Consider the following 15,389-nt stretch of genomic DNA (forward strand, 5'->3'; position numbering starts at 1 on the left):
AGAAGATCATATCATTGGTCATTGCCACTCATTCATGAAACATCAACCAGTCACTAGAAGCACCTAGCCAGTGTAACAGTGTAGCCAGTGTAACAGGTTGGACTCACAACAGTCCAACCTGTTGTGAGTTACGACTCACAGTATAAACAACCCACACGTTCGCAAGCAATAAAACTAAAGTCTTTTAATGCTACTTATCTACAAGATTTACAACACTACAGGTAAGCTCTGCTGCAATGGTCTTTACAAGGCAGTTGCTAACTCCCTAGTAACGTTCCTCAGGGATCCCATGTGGGACTAGCTTTCTTGGCCCCACCTTTCCTCCCTGAGGCGGGACAAAGCTTCCTTTTGTTCCATTCTGCGTAAAGACCGCCTAGGTATCGCGCGGGATAAATCTGCCCTGCCTCCTGTGTTTCCTGTGTCATGCCCAGGAGGTTCAACCTCAGGAGGAAGGGGGGCAGTCTGCCCAGGCTCTCCATGAGCAGAACGTGTAGTGTCTTTTCCCTCGAGGCTCCCTTGGTCTGACATAGGCTCGGCTGTTTGCTCAATGGGTAAAGGGTCATGGTGAGGTATGGCTATCTGTTCAGCCATTCCCGAGCCGGGTTGTGGAAGGGACATTTGGTCACAGGGTCTCAAGTATAAATCCTCCTCACGAGGTGCTGCCTCTGTCGGGGCGTCAGGCATGACACAACCACACTGCTGGACTGCAGCCCCATGGGACTCTCTGGACACCCTTCCCTTCCCCAACCTCAAGGAATGCCTGCTGCTGCTCTTTACTGCTCCTGGTCACTTCTCTGCCACTTCTCCATCTGCCCCCAAGTGGTGGGAGTACTTGGGGGAGTCAGGCAGATGTGTGACCACCCCTGCCATCTTGTGGTGCAGCTGCACTGAGGTGCAAGGAACGTGGGCCCAGAGGGAGAGGCTGGCCTTGGCTGGGCTCTACTGTGGCCACCTAGCCCCAGGGGTGGCACCTCTGGGCAGCCACTGAAAGGTTATGTCAAAGGTCCTTGCTTGTATGGCACCCGTTTGGCAGCTGCTCAATGCCACTTGGGGAAAGGCTTTGCTGTGTGTGTGTGTGTGTGTGTGTGTCGTCTCCTCTCCTCTCTCTCTTTCCTTTCCTTTTCTCTTCCTCCCTCCCCTTTACCTTTCCCCCACCCCCTTATGGTTAATTGAAAGTGAAGGTTGTATTGGTAGATGGTTTATGGAATGTAGTAGATGGATGGTGGAGGTTAAATGAAAGAAACAGGTACTGTATGATCAGAGGACGGTTAATGTAAGATGAGAATGGCAAGCTGGAATGTGATCTTGTGCTAATGCCTGGGTAGAGCGTGGCATGTAGTGGAGTGTTGAGTTCTTTTTTCTTTTCTCCTTATTCCTCTCTCTCTCTTTTCTTTCTTGTTTAGCTAGGCAGTCAGCTAGGAGTCAGCTATTTTATTCACCCTACTGGGCAAATGTGGTTCCTGTTGTGATACTAGAGTGTGCGGGTGCTCCAGTCCCAGTGATTCAGGCACAGGGGGATATGGTGTGGGGGCTGGACAGGCCAACAAGGAGACGAGGGGACAGGTGTCCCACTGTTGTCCCTTCTTCTCGTTCTTCCCCCAGCCAGATGGTTCCTGGCAACCATGCCAGTTCGCTCTGCCTCTTGTTGTCATCATCTCCAAGTGAGACAGTGACTGTTCTGAGGTGGCATCTGAGCTCAGTAATGGGCTGGAGATGGGCCAATAAGCTGAAGCACAATCCAGATAAGACAGAGCTGGGGAGTCATCTAGCGAATTTTCAACCTATTCTGGAGAGTGTTGCACTTCTCCTAAAGGATAAAGTTTGCAGCCTTGGAGTACTCCTGGATCCTGAGCTATCACTTGTGGCCCAGTGGACTCTAGGAATGCTTTCTATCAGCTCTGGCTAATCTATCAGCTGCATCCCTACTTGGATGAGCAGAGCCTTGCCACAGTTATCCATGCCCTGGTAACCTACTGCTTGGATTACCCTAATGCACTGTGTGGGGATGCCTTTGAAAATGGTCTGGACCTTGCAACTTGTCCAAAAACAGACAGCATGCCTGCTGAATACGACTGGCATTCATGATGCCAATCCTGCGCAGTTGCTGTCTGGGCCCAAGCAAAGTGCTCACAATAACATACAGAGCCCTAGATGGTTTGAGGCCAGGTTATCTGAGCACCGTTCTCCATGTGGTACCAGCCAGTTCCCTGCAGCCTTCATCTGAAGCCTTCCTCCGCATTCCTTTCCCTAACAAAGTGATGGGGAGATTGCAAGGAGAAGGGCTTTTTCAAGTATAGCGCCCAGCTCTGGAATTTGGTTCAATTGGAGGTCCAGTCAGCACCTTCTCTTCAGGTTTTTAGATGCTTTCTAAAGATGTTTTTGTTTCATTGTTATTTTAAAAGGTAAATTGCTGATTTTTAATAATGTTTTGAAGATTATATACTATTAAATGCTGAAGCCATCATGATTTTAAAATGCTAGATATTGATATTAAAAAGGTAAAGGTTTCCCCTTGACATTAAGTCCAGTCATGCCTGACTCTAGGGGGCGGTGCTCAACTCTGTTTCCTAGCCGAGGGAGCCAGCATTTGTCCACAGACAGTCTCCGTGGTCATGTGGCCGGCATGACTAAACATCAAAGTGCACGGAACGCTGTTACCTGCCCACCGAAGTGGTACCTTTTTATCTACTTGCAATTGCATGCTTTCAAACTGCAAGGTTGGCAGGAGCTGGGACGGAGCAACAGGAACTCACCCCGTTGTGCAGATTCAAACCGGCGACCTTTTGATCAACCAGCCCAGCAGCACAGAGGTTTAAACCACTGCACCACCTGCAGTCCCTAGATATTGATATTAATTATATTCTAATTGGTTTATGTTTTATTTTTGGAGCCTTGCGTAATATGTATTTTTCTTTTTCTTATTTTATTTTATTTTGGTAATTTATTTATGGATTTTTATTGTTATTGCTCTCTTGTAATCATGAGTTTGCTGTGTTTGTACTGTATTGTTTATGATGTAGTATATGGATTTTATCATGATATAAGCCTCCCAGTGAGCCTATGGCTAGTGGGGCAGCATCGAAATCAAATAAATAGTAAACAAAGGATCGGTCAGCCAAAAGCATGTAGGAGGCATGGGCAATATGGAATGTGACTGTTGTGCTTTAGAATGTATTCCGTTAAGGAGTTCTATTCATCTTGTACCAGTCGCATCCTCGGACAGATCTTTTGGGTAAACAAAGTCAGGAAAAGAATATGGGTTTGTACATATTGGATTTTCCCAAGACAGAACTGGGTGGCATTTTGGATTTTCTGGTATTTGAAATACAATAAAAAGGAGCTGAACAAGAAATGTATTGATTCTTGGATGATGCGTAATACAAGTACAAAAGGATCAGGACCCTCACACTGGCATTAGAGGTTGTAATGCGAACTCTGTGTACTTTGCCTTTGTGGTTAAAATAATCCCTTCTCCCTCCTAATATTACCTTGTTTTGATTCTTAATTCAGCAGCTTTTGATGGGCCTTTAGGCATTTCTTATTTACACTCTGAGCGGGCAGATACTTCTTTATACTTACCTGGGAAATCTTGGGTGAGATTCTGCCTGGAGAGAGGGCCTTACCTACCCTAGCATGGAAATACAATCTGTAGCTATAGATATGGTTTTAAAGTAATGTCGGCCTTGGACCACATTCCATTCCATGTAGCTATGATTATTATTTGTATTTCTTTCTCTGTGTTTGTTTATTTATAACACATCTCATCCTTTTTTCTACAGGGATCTGAAGAGCCTTGCATAATCAAAGGAGAAGGGCTAGGAAGAGGGCTATTCACTCCCCGGGAATATACGGTAGGTACCTACCCTCAGTTCTTTTTTGTTTAAGGCACCAAGTGAAAACTTGTTTTATTTTAAATAAGTTTTTGGTTATTTTATGTTATTTTATTTGTAAGCTGCCTAGAGAACTTTCTGTTATGGGGCAGCATAGAAATGAAAATAAATAAATACATAAATAATCTTTAACCTCTTCTCAATTTTATCTTCACAACAACCTTACCCTATGAGGTAGGTTAGGCTGAGAGTCAGGGACTGTTCCAAAGTCATCCAATCGACTTTATGGGCAAGTAAAGACTAGAAATCACAATTCCCAAACTCCAGCCCAGCACTCATGACACAGTGCTGGCTTTGCTCTTTTGCATTGTCTGAACTGTCCAGCAAATTTTTAGCTCGTACCCTTATGCACATGACGATGATGATATATTTATGCCGCCTTTCAGCCATGCAATCCCTCAAGGTGCCTACAAATGCTTTTTCATACCTTTGGATCAGATTATATCAGAATAGCCCAGCTGGTGCTGAGGGGATGCATGTCCAACAGTTGTTTATCTATCATTCTCCTGGGAAGAATTGTGCTGAAACAATATTATCTTGGCTGGTTTCAAATGTTCAAACTGACTCAGTGTAATATTTGATTCTGTAAACTTAAAAAATGTCATCACAGGAGCCTGAAGCATGGAACAAACACAATTTACTTAATGCAACAGAAGTCCTTCTTCTTCTGATCTCAAGATAGCTGCTCATTTTTTCCTAATGTTCTTCAGAAGAGTTCCCTTCAGGCACATTTTCAAAGAGTACTTTTGCCCTATTCAGTTGTTAGGGCTCCTCTCTCCTTGTCAAATGAATATGCAGGTGGCATTTCTGCATCCTGTGGCACACGTTGAAATGCGTATCTGCAATATGCATTTCCACATGTATAACAGTGGACAAGGTTCTATGCAACTGGGAGCCCTGCTTTTTCAATATTTCCAGTGACATGAAAGCAAACCACCAGTATCAACTTGCCCATATGGATGTATGTTGAAGGGTGTTTTCTGTTACAGGCCAGTGCAGCTGTGGTGATTGATTGCCAAGAAAGAATCAGGGAAGATGTTTAGCTGCTACTACTGATCAATGTTTAAGAGGAGGCCTTCTTTTAAGTGCATATACTGAGCATACAGTTCCTTCCCACTAGCCCAAGAGCCATCTAGCCATACATCTCAGGACTGGGTTCACCATCACCCCTCACCTTTTTCCTTATCCATGTATCTTATCTGGTCTGCATGGAGTATTATTATAATTGAATTTGTTATTGTTAGTCATGAAGTCGCATCCAACCCATCGCGACCCCATGGACAACATTCCTCCAGGCCTTCCTGTGCTCCATCATCCCCCGGAGTCCACTTAAGCTCACACCAACTGCTTCAATGACTCCATCTAGCCACCTCATCCTCTGCCGTCCCCTTCCTCTTTTGCCATCTATTGTTCCCAGCATTAGGCTCTTTTCCAGGGAGTCTTTCCTTCTCCTTAGGTGGCCAAAGTATTTGAGTTTCATCTTCAGGATTTGGCCTTCTAAAGAGCAGTCAGGGTTGATCTCCTCTAGGACTGACCGGTTTGATTGCCTTGCGGTCCAACGGACTCACAGGAGTCTCCTCCAGCACCACAATTCAAAGGCCTCAATCCTTTGGTGCTCAGCCTTCGTTATGGTCCAGCGTTCACAGCCATACATTGCAACTGGGAAAACCATAGCCTTGACTATAGGCACTTTTGTCGGCAGGGTGATGTCTCTGCTTTCTAGAATAGCCTAAACTAAAGGTCAGAGAACAGGATGTATTTTGAGATACATCACAGTTCTGTCTGCATCACAGATGGTCATTCTGTGCATGCACATTTCAACAGCGGGGTGTTGTGCAGCCCAGTTTCATCTGAAGGCTTGCACTTCTGAGGAAAGACTAGCTAGAAATTAATGTGGACTTGATTGATAGCTTTGCTCCTGTGCAGATTCACCAACCATTACCCTGGCAGAATCTGAGAAAAGGAGCTATGGGAATTAATGCAATTCCAAGGTAGATGACTGTTGCTGCATGTTGCTCATTTTCTGTAGGTTTGATTTCTTCTCCCTTCTTCTCCTTTCTTGATCCCAGAATCCATATGCCAGTATCACAAGCTATGCTCCTAAAAGAGAACTGATGTCTTAGTATTGCAGGTCTATTTGCTGTACCCATGTTAAATGGAGCTGCAGTTAGCTGGGGCTTGCCTCTTGGGGATTTCTTGATTTGCTTTTAACTCACTCAAATCTTTCAGCGATTGCCAACATGGACCCAGTGGAATTCTTCACTCCAGAAGACTTGATGTGCCGACTCCGTCTATACGTTAAACTCACAGTGTGTTCATTTGCTTTCTGTGCTTAAAATCCTGTGCCGCACCTTCTAGTACATGCTAAGTTGTGTGTTTAAGGACAAAACGGGGGCTTGTGTATTCTCCCTCTTGCTATTGTTATTCCTATTTGAACTGCTCTTTGTAACAGTGCTTTAGAAAGACTGCAGCTGAAATCTGTCTCTTAACATTGTTTGTTTTTCCTTGCACTTCATGTGCAGGTCTATTTTTCCCCCCAGCAGCTGTTCATCATGACTGGTGATTCACTGAGTGCCTTTCCACTCACAGATAAATCTTTTATTTACAAAATTGAGCACTGAAGCATTTGTTTGGGGGAGAATTACAAGCACGCACAATGTGTAAACTTAGCAGCAAATTGAAGAAGAAAGGATTGGTCAGATTTTTGCACTTCTAAAATGGAAAGCAAAAAAATCTAGGAAACAGGAACCAATATCATTGTTCTTCTGAGCATTTTTCTGCCTTAAATAGACTAAAACAAAGAACTGAACATATATTAGAGCAGAAGTCTTAGTCATGAGGCAACTGTTTGGTTAATGAGGGGAAACATGTCAATATTTCTTCAAAACAAGGTGAGCAAAATAGGCACACAGAAACTCCATGATAAATGCTGTGATGAGAGCATTTCCCCCGCTTTCTCTTTCATAATAGAAGAAGGAAATGAAGTAGTGGAAAATTCATAAGAAGAGCCCTACTGGATTAAACCAAAACTCAGTCTAGTCCATTCTGTTCATATATTGGGCAACAGGAAACTGACGGGCAGGGCGTTCGTACAAAAGCATTCTCTTGCCCATGTTCCTCAGCAATTTGTGTGCATGTGCACACTGCCTCTGCTACTGGAGGAAGCATATGTGGAAGCCATTGATAGCCATCTTCTGTAAATGTGTCCAATTCCATTTTAAAGACACCCAGATTGGTAGCCTGAGTACTTCCTATGCAAGTGACTTCCATAATATAGCTATGCACTGTATGAAGAAATTCTTCCTTTTATCTATCCTGTATCTCCCACCAATCAACTAGCATTTGCGGGGGTGGGGGGGCTGTTTCAAGTACTATGAAAGAGAGAGAGAGAAATGTCTCCATATCCGCTTTCTCCATGCCATGTATAATTTTGGACACACCTAGGCCTCCCCTCAATCACCGTTCTTTTCCTAAGCTATCCAATCCCAGTTGTTGAAGCCTTTACCCATAGGGAACTTGCTATGGCTTCATCATTTTACTTTTCCTTTTGCACTTCAGACCAGACCAAAGGAAGAGCTTCTTTACAACATAAAGTTAAACTGTAGAATTCACTACTGAAAAATGTGATGGCCACCAACCTGGAAATGCTTTGAGAGAAAATTTGACCAATTCATAGGGGAGAAGTCTATTAATAGCTACAAGTCATGATGGTTATATATTTATTACTTCCAGGTCCAGAGGCACCTCTGAACAGCACTTGCTGGGGGAACAAGTAGCAGAGCATGATGGCCAACTTTTGAACTTCTTATTAGGACCTGCTTGGCCACTATGGAAAAGGGATGCTAGTAAAGAGAGGCCTTTGGTCTGATCTAGGAAGGCCCTTCCTATGTTCTGAAGTTTCTAAGTCCTGTCTTCCATTTCTAAATAACAGTAGCCATAAGTGATATGGTTTGTTAATGATGAAAATTAATGGTCTTTCATGCTCATAATGCAGGATAATGGTTTGCCATGGATTCAAGGCTGTCATCACCACTTTTCCTTCTGTTCCAAATTGTTCTTCTGTTCATTTGTTTAGAGATGGGGTAGCAGCAGTATGATGCCTACAGTGTTCACATAGTTCATTAGGGACCAAAGTACAGTCCCTGTCTGAGGAGCTCTAAAATAAGGACCACACTCTTCTCAGTCTTAAGAAAAAGTCATACTATGTGCATCAAAACAATATCAGACTGTTTATTAGATTATACACCCCTTGTCATCTCACAGCTAAACAAGGATAATAAATAAGTAAACTCCTTTGAAAGAAAAAGTGGCCCACCTAAACACTGCTGAAATAAAGACTTTCCTACCATACCACTAAACAGTGGAATGTGTCTGGCATTACTTACAGATGGACAAAAACCTCTTGCAGGCCATGTACCAGAGGTGAATAGCCCCACTGGGTCAAGGTCTGAAGCAGTCCAAGTGGAGGTCTCAGAACTTCCAGGGACATCAAAAAGTCTTGTTTTTCCCTTTTTCTGGCCAATTTGATACATGGTTGAACTTTCCAAAGGTTCAGCTTCTTTGAATTTCCCAGGGAGGAGGAAAATTGAAGAGTGCTATAGTTCTGTGACTGAGAACTGTAGCTTCCCACAAGGGATGGCTTGACCATGGTTCTCCTTTGTTCTCCCAATCATGGCACTTTTGGCAGACAGAAGAAACGTATCAGAAGCTATTCCACCATTTTCACTTCACTGCTTTTCCTTTCTGCATCTGTAGCAGCAGCACTCTGAACTTCCAAGATCAGTAACTTTTTCATGTCTGATATTCTTCTACTGCCTGCTCAATGGGTGGCTGAAACCAACTCCCCAATCAGATATATTGGAGTTCGACCAAGTTCCCACAACCTGATGTAGCGCTTTCTCCACCCTGCTTTGCTTTGCATGAAAGTGATTCACAACTGTAAGCATTAGAAGAGATTCATTTGCCAAGTGACCCAGATTCCAGCAACCTGTGAAAGTGAAGAAATATGAGGTTTCCAGGCTTTAGTGTGAGCACATGTACAACAAACCCTCTGTCCTCCTTTTCAACTTCTGTTCTGTAGCTGCTTTCATTCTGCATTTATTATCATTTAATTACCACTGGCCTGCAGAAGGCTCTCATTACAAATGAGGTTGCACTGGGGCTGGGAGGTGTCTATCTTTTGTGTAACTTCATTTGTAGTAAGATTCTTTTACTGGGTGATAGTCTGAGCACAATGAAGCAATGAGTCCTTTGTCTTTCCCATTAGTCTATTCTTCCTTATACTGGCAAGGCATCCAATCAGTCTTAGAGCATTGCAGGCCAACAGTAATTCAAAGGCAAACAAAAGAAATTATTCTACTTGGTTCATTGTATATTTCTTTTTTAACTTGCATCCAGGAAGGGTGTACTTTTAATTTCTGATTGTGCAATTTATATTTCTTGCACATCAAGTATGTTTTATGCAGTCCCTTTACCACCAGTTGTACAACTAAATAGGAGGATAATTGTTTCATCAGAATCAGTGTTGGCTATACAAGATGCTGCACACCCGCACTGCCTGCACACACAATATGGAGGTATCAATAAAAGCAAAACAGAATGGCTGGCTTTGGAATCACCATTCTTAATACTGGAAAACATATTAGGGATTGTCTGCTGACATCTAAAGCTGAACGATATAAGAGTTGGTCCTGAGGTCAGACTGTGTCTTTTTATCCCCTTCATGTTTTCTGTATCTTTGACTTGCAACAAAAGCAGCCAATTACACAGTGAACCCAAGCGCTGCCAATTTCTTCTCTGGTATTGTAGTCATTTACACCACTAAAACCTCACATTTCCACTGGTAGGCTAGCTGAGTTTTGAAATGACCTCTGTAGCTGTTCCTCTGACAGCAGTTTGATTCACCACAATCACCAGGTGAATATGTGTCCATGCAGTTCTTTTCTTCTCTTTAAGTTTTATCTGAAGATTATTGCAAATCAAGCTCTAGTTAGAAGTACAGGAAAGACTCATTTATGAACCCTAGATCCAGGGGCAAGCAAAGTTCTTTCAATCAAGTCTTCCTGAGAGCCATAAGCTATCATCGCTATTTTCTTTTTGTGACTGAAAGAATATGCCTGAGGAGGTGGAAAGAAAATGGGAGACAAGCTTGAGCTGGAGATAAGAGAGAAGGTGATTGGGCAAGAAGACTGAAGGAAGAACTAGACATGCAGCAAGGGATGCAAAAGCTCAGTGCAAGGAAAGGCATGCTGTTTAACACCTGCTGAAAGAGAATGTCAAGTACAGGGATCTAGGCATTTGCCATTTCCTGAGAGCACGGATAGCCAGGTGGGGTGTAGTGCCAGCTACTTTTCAGCTGGCCTAGCAGTATGGTTTGTTTTGAACTGTTTAGTTGAAAAAAATGTGGTTTTACACTTTAATGTAATTTTGTGCTGGTTTATTATTGTTTACTCTATCTTGTATTTAGAATAAGTATAATAGTTATTCCAGTTGTTCATTGCCCAGGGAGCTTCAGCTACAGGGATTATAGGAAAGCAACTAGGGTGCAACCTATGGCTATGCCTGCAAGTTCCCAGGCGCGTGGGTTCATGGTAATCCAGTGCTGAGTGGAAGCAGCGGCAGTATCGGAGGCGGTGTGCCTAGGGACACCATCTGTTGGCATGGGCTTTTCCACACCGGCTGTGAGGGTGCGGACAGAGCTCCAATTCTCAGTTTCAGGGTTGGAGTGCTGTCTCTAACCTCCAGTCTGGGAATCTGAAGTATCTTATATTCTGAAGTCCCCTTGTGCTGTAATTCTTCTTGTGCACAAAGACTGTCCTCCCCCCCACCCCCGCGTGTCCTCTGAGCTTCTTATTGATGTCCTGGTGCACGTGTTTTGCAGGAGGTTTTATTATATATAGAACTTTTCCCACATCCCATTCTGGGTAACCTTAATAATAATTATATTAAGCCACATCATACTGTCACAGAGGTAAGAAAAGCCGTACCTGCTGAAATTCCCCATTCGACACAACTGTTAAATTCATAGGAGTCTTCCTCCATCTGGTAACCTTCATGTTTTATGATGGAAAAGCTCCTGCATGAAAATGTGCTCTATTACCTGCTTTTCAAGTAAATGTGTGTAAAGATAATTTGATTAGAGTGGCAATCTTAAGCATGTTTACCCGACAGTCAACCAACATGGACAGCAAGTCCTATAGAACTCAGTGGGACTTAACTTTTTAGTAAAAAATGCTTAGGATCTGAGAGTAATATAGCAATTGTAAATTATGTGATTTAAAAGGAAGTGGCACATCTTTGACAGTTTTGATTAGTTTTAGTGGCTTTCTCACTCCTTGGGAGGGTGGGCCTCACTACATATTAAGAATGTGCAAGAATAGCCTATGCCAAAGGGCACTGTCCCCCCAGGCTTTCCCATTATTTCCTTACATTTTCTTGAAATGCAAATAAAAGATATCAATCATGCGCAGGCAGTTATTTGACAGTTCCTCTGAAACACAAAATGTATTTTCAACCTTTCTTAAAGGAAACTCACATTGGGGACAATTATATATGTATAAAGCGTACACCATTTATGATGTGATTTGTGAAAATAAATCCTGCATCCATTGGCTTGATTTATATACTTGTTCTCAATGAGGAACGATGCTCATAGAGGCCGGCCAGCCAGAGCTGCAGGGCCACAGTTTCTGCAGCGTATTGCAGCGCTACTGGACCCTCCATTAGTCTGGAGGACTGGCTGGACATGCCATGCAATCTGTCCTGGGCCGCCTAAACTCAGGTGCCAGGGAGGACACAGTCTCCTCACCCGTGTTGAAGGAAAGTTCTTCTGCCTATCCAGCCAGACTGGGCAGAGAGGCCCCATCCTGTGCTGCATTCCAGAAAGCAAAACAACTGGATAGTTCTGCCCTCCAAGCTTTTGTGGATGAAAAAGGCCTCTTAAGTCTTTGTCTTACCTCGTGAAATCCAGCCTTTAGCAGAAGCTCACTTTTCCCTGCCATGAGGAAAAAGGAAGAAGCAATTCTCTCCTGCCTGTCCCCACTCTCTATAACAGGCTCTGTTCCTTTGCATCTCCTCTTACTACACTCAGGGAAAGTTAGTGAAGGCGATATCTCCCTGTCCTGGTCCATCCCTCAGTATGTATGTATTGCATTTCTATGCTACCCACTAGCTGAATTGTTGGAGGGCTCATGAAAAGCACGGAAAGACCGCTCTCCCCAGGTGCCTTCTCTGTCCCCTGCCCCAGTGCCTGGTGACGGAGTGAGGCACTCTGCTTGCCTTCCCCTTGACAGCCAGCCAGGAGGAAGGCATGCCTTGTGGATTGCCCCATGGGGCAACTGGCAGACAAGCAGGAGTGGAGGTGCACTTGGCTGCTTGGTCAAGGGGAGGAGCTCCATGGTGCTGATTTCCTTTGAGAAGATGCAAGCAGCATCAGGCTCTTTCCCCATTCTGGTTTCCCAGTGCCATGCTCCTGCCACTGCTACCCTATGGGCATCAGCAGGAACGTGGATGACAGCTGCTAATCATCTACTGGGTACTGGGAAGCCCTTAGAAATGTTCACCGCACTGCACGGCTACAATCCTCGAGGTGTTTGGGGTGTCATGAGAAGCCGCCTGTTGTCTGTTTTGCACCTGCACTTTCCCCCAGTCCATATCATCCCGCAACACTTTATTACAGGGCGGAATGACATTCAGCAGCCATTCATAACTTCTGGAGCGCTGATCATTAGCACAAACTTTTAAAATGTTAATTAGATCAAGTTGGGTATTAATGATAATTGAGGAAGAGTAATGGAGGGAAAAAGCAGTGAGAAAATCACAGTTGTGATTGACCTTGGGTTAGGCAACACAAGGTGTAAAACAGAGTGACAAGGGAAATTTGGGAAATGAGAGAGACAGAATAGAATGTGGATAATTGGGAAGAACAAGGATACCAAAAGTGGGGGGGGGGAGGGAGTGGATTTAATTAATTTTAGAAACACTGTTTAAAACATAACAGTGAAAACATAAAGCAGAACTGAGGACCTAAGCAACAATAAAGTTTGGAAAAGAAAATGCTTTTAGAAATTCCTTTCCTAAAAGAATTTCTTATTAGTTTTCCTAATGCATGGAGTGTCTTTGAAATGCTTATCCATTCATTCGCATTTTCATATTGCATATGCTATTGTCTTTTTATACACTTTTTGGAGAAAATATACATACTATTTTTTGCTCTCCTCTTTTCTCCTTGAATGCTAACCAGTAATACATTTCAGACATGTGGATTATTCTGAAAAACAGTTCGTTATTACAGCAATGAGATGCACTGTCAAACATGAAGATGAAGGAAGGACTAACTACAAAATTATTCTGCTGCTGCAGATGTGAGTAAGTGGAACTCCATCAATTTCAGAAGAGATTACTGGTTTATACTCAGTAGGACCTAGACAGAAATTCAACTAGAACACGTTCAGTGACCGCTGCCTTCATCAGTAAAACTGGGGGAAAAGTGAAATCAAAATTAATTGGGGGAAAATCTCTGCCTCATGAAAAAAAATATAGTAACATTGTATAAGCAATATACATTTCACTCTGAGGAACCTCTTATTATTTAATTTGCTGTAGAATTAGATTCTAATTTATTTTAGTTCTTCATGCGTTGCTTCAGTTTCTATGTGTTGCCCTTGCGATAAATCACATATATATTTCTACATGATGTTTCTTGTTTAAAAATGGGAACAAGGCAACAACCACCACACCAAAATAAAATAATAAAATAGAATAAAAAATAAAGTGGGGGGCTTGCTAAGACCAGCTTGCATATACTTGTCCATTTGTTTTGTAATCCTCACATTCATCTATTTGCTCCTTCAGCCTTGACTAGTAAGCTCTTCCAGGCTCTTAATTCTGCTAATTCTGAGAAATCATTGCTTCCTTTTGCTTCAGAGTAAACAGTAGCAAAACATAGCTTTCTGCAGACCCATCATGTGATTGTATTTTCTTAGTCTTTCTGTGAAGGAAACATTATCCTTTCTAAACATGAGATCTCTACTTACATGCACAGAACTGCTCCACTCAACTCTGCTCAGCTCAGCAGATGGGAGGAAGATGCTCCGAATGCCCTGTGCAGCTGCATCCTTCATGGCTACAAATGGGGCATCCTTAAAGTCAGGCAGACAGTGGTCCTGTTTGGATGATGGAAACCACAGTCTACTTACTAGACTCACTTGCATGGAAGTCACCCAGTATTCTGGTGATGTTTGCATTAGAGATCATTTCTATTTGTTTTGCTATGTTGCTGTTTTTCACTCTGATTCAGTGGGGCTTACTTCCCTAGAAATTCCATTTTAACTGGTAGATTGCCTTGCAGACATGCTGGTAATGTGCAAGGCATGTTGTTTAGACACCGAGCCCAGAATTAGAGGTGGCAGCTTGGAATGGCAGGTGTGGGGAACAGTGGCTGCAGAGGGCTCCTGCCCCATCCCCAGTTTGTGGGCCTCCAGAGACAGGCACTCGACAACTGTGGAAAACAGGATGCTAGACTAAAATGGTCAGCTCACGAAACCATGAAGTCCTTAAATTAAGGGTGACATTAGCTGCAATGAAGGAACTAGTATGCACAGAAAGAGCCAAACCTCAGACAGGCAGGTGAAAGCCATTGTTTGTGGCTGAGGAAAGCTAACTTACCGTGGGAGACTGCCAGCTTCCCCAGTGTGTATTTGGATTTAGTTGGATTAAAATCCCCATCATCCCTATCCAGTGTGACAATTGTCCATGCTGCCTGGGAACTGTAGACCAGCATATTCCGGAGAAGACTGGTCCAGTTCTTGAGTATCTAGGGCAGAAATGAACAAGGTACACGCATAGCATGCAACCCCATTCAGTTTTGCCACAATGCTAGCAAAAACAACCACAGCAGTGCTTTTGCAAGTAAACAAGGCAAACAAGGGCTTCACAGCTTGTTTTCAAGCAGAATCACATGCCTGGAATGTCAGGGAACTTGATTCTTCCTGCAAAGGAAGTGCACAAATATGATCAATTATATTTTCAAGGTGAAGAAACCATATATGTGTTATTATAAAATATATTACTGTGGTGGCAAGAGTATTTGATATTGTGAAGCACTGCAGGGGGTTGGGATTGCTAATAGATCATCACCAAGTTAGCTATTGAAAACAAGGAACTGAAGTATATTAAAACATGACCATTTGAGATTCATTTGTTTTTCTAGTTAATTTAAATGTATGAGACAGACATATTCCAGTGACCACACATTGTACCATCTATGACTCTTAAATTAAGGAATTAATATTCATTAACAATTTCTGTTTTATATTAGAGTAGCCACTTATGCATTGCTAAGGAAGAAGAAAGACATTACAAAAAAGGCATACTGAAGAAGGCTCAAATTTTTGAACATTAATTAATGTGTAGGCTAATTTAGAAACAATTAAATAGAAATACTTGTACCATGGTGTGGAAGACTACAACCAAATCTGCCTGGATCATATATATTGATGG

Source organism: Varanus komodoensis, unplaced genomic scaffold, assembly GCF_004798865.1.
Source record: "Varanus komodoensis strain SLA01 unplaced genomic scaffold, ASM479886v1 scaffold32, whole genome shotgun sequence".
NCBI classification, from domain to species: Eukaryota; Metazoa; Chordata; class Lepidosauria; order Squamata; family Varanidae; genus Varanus; species Varanus komodoensis.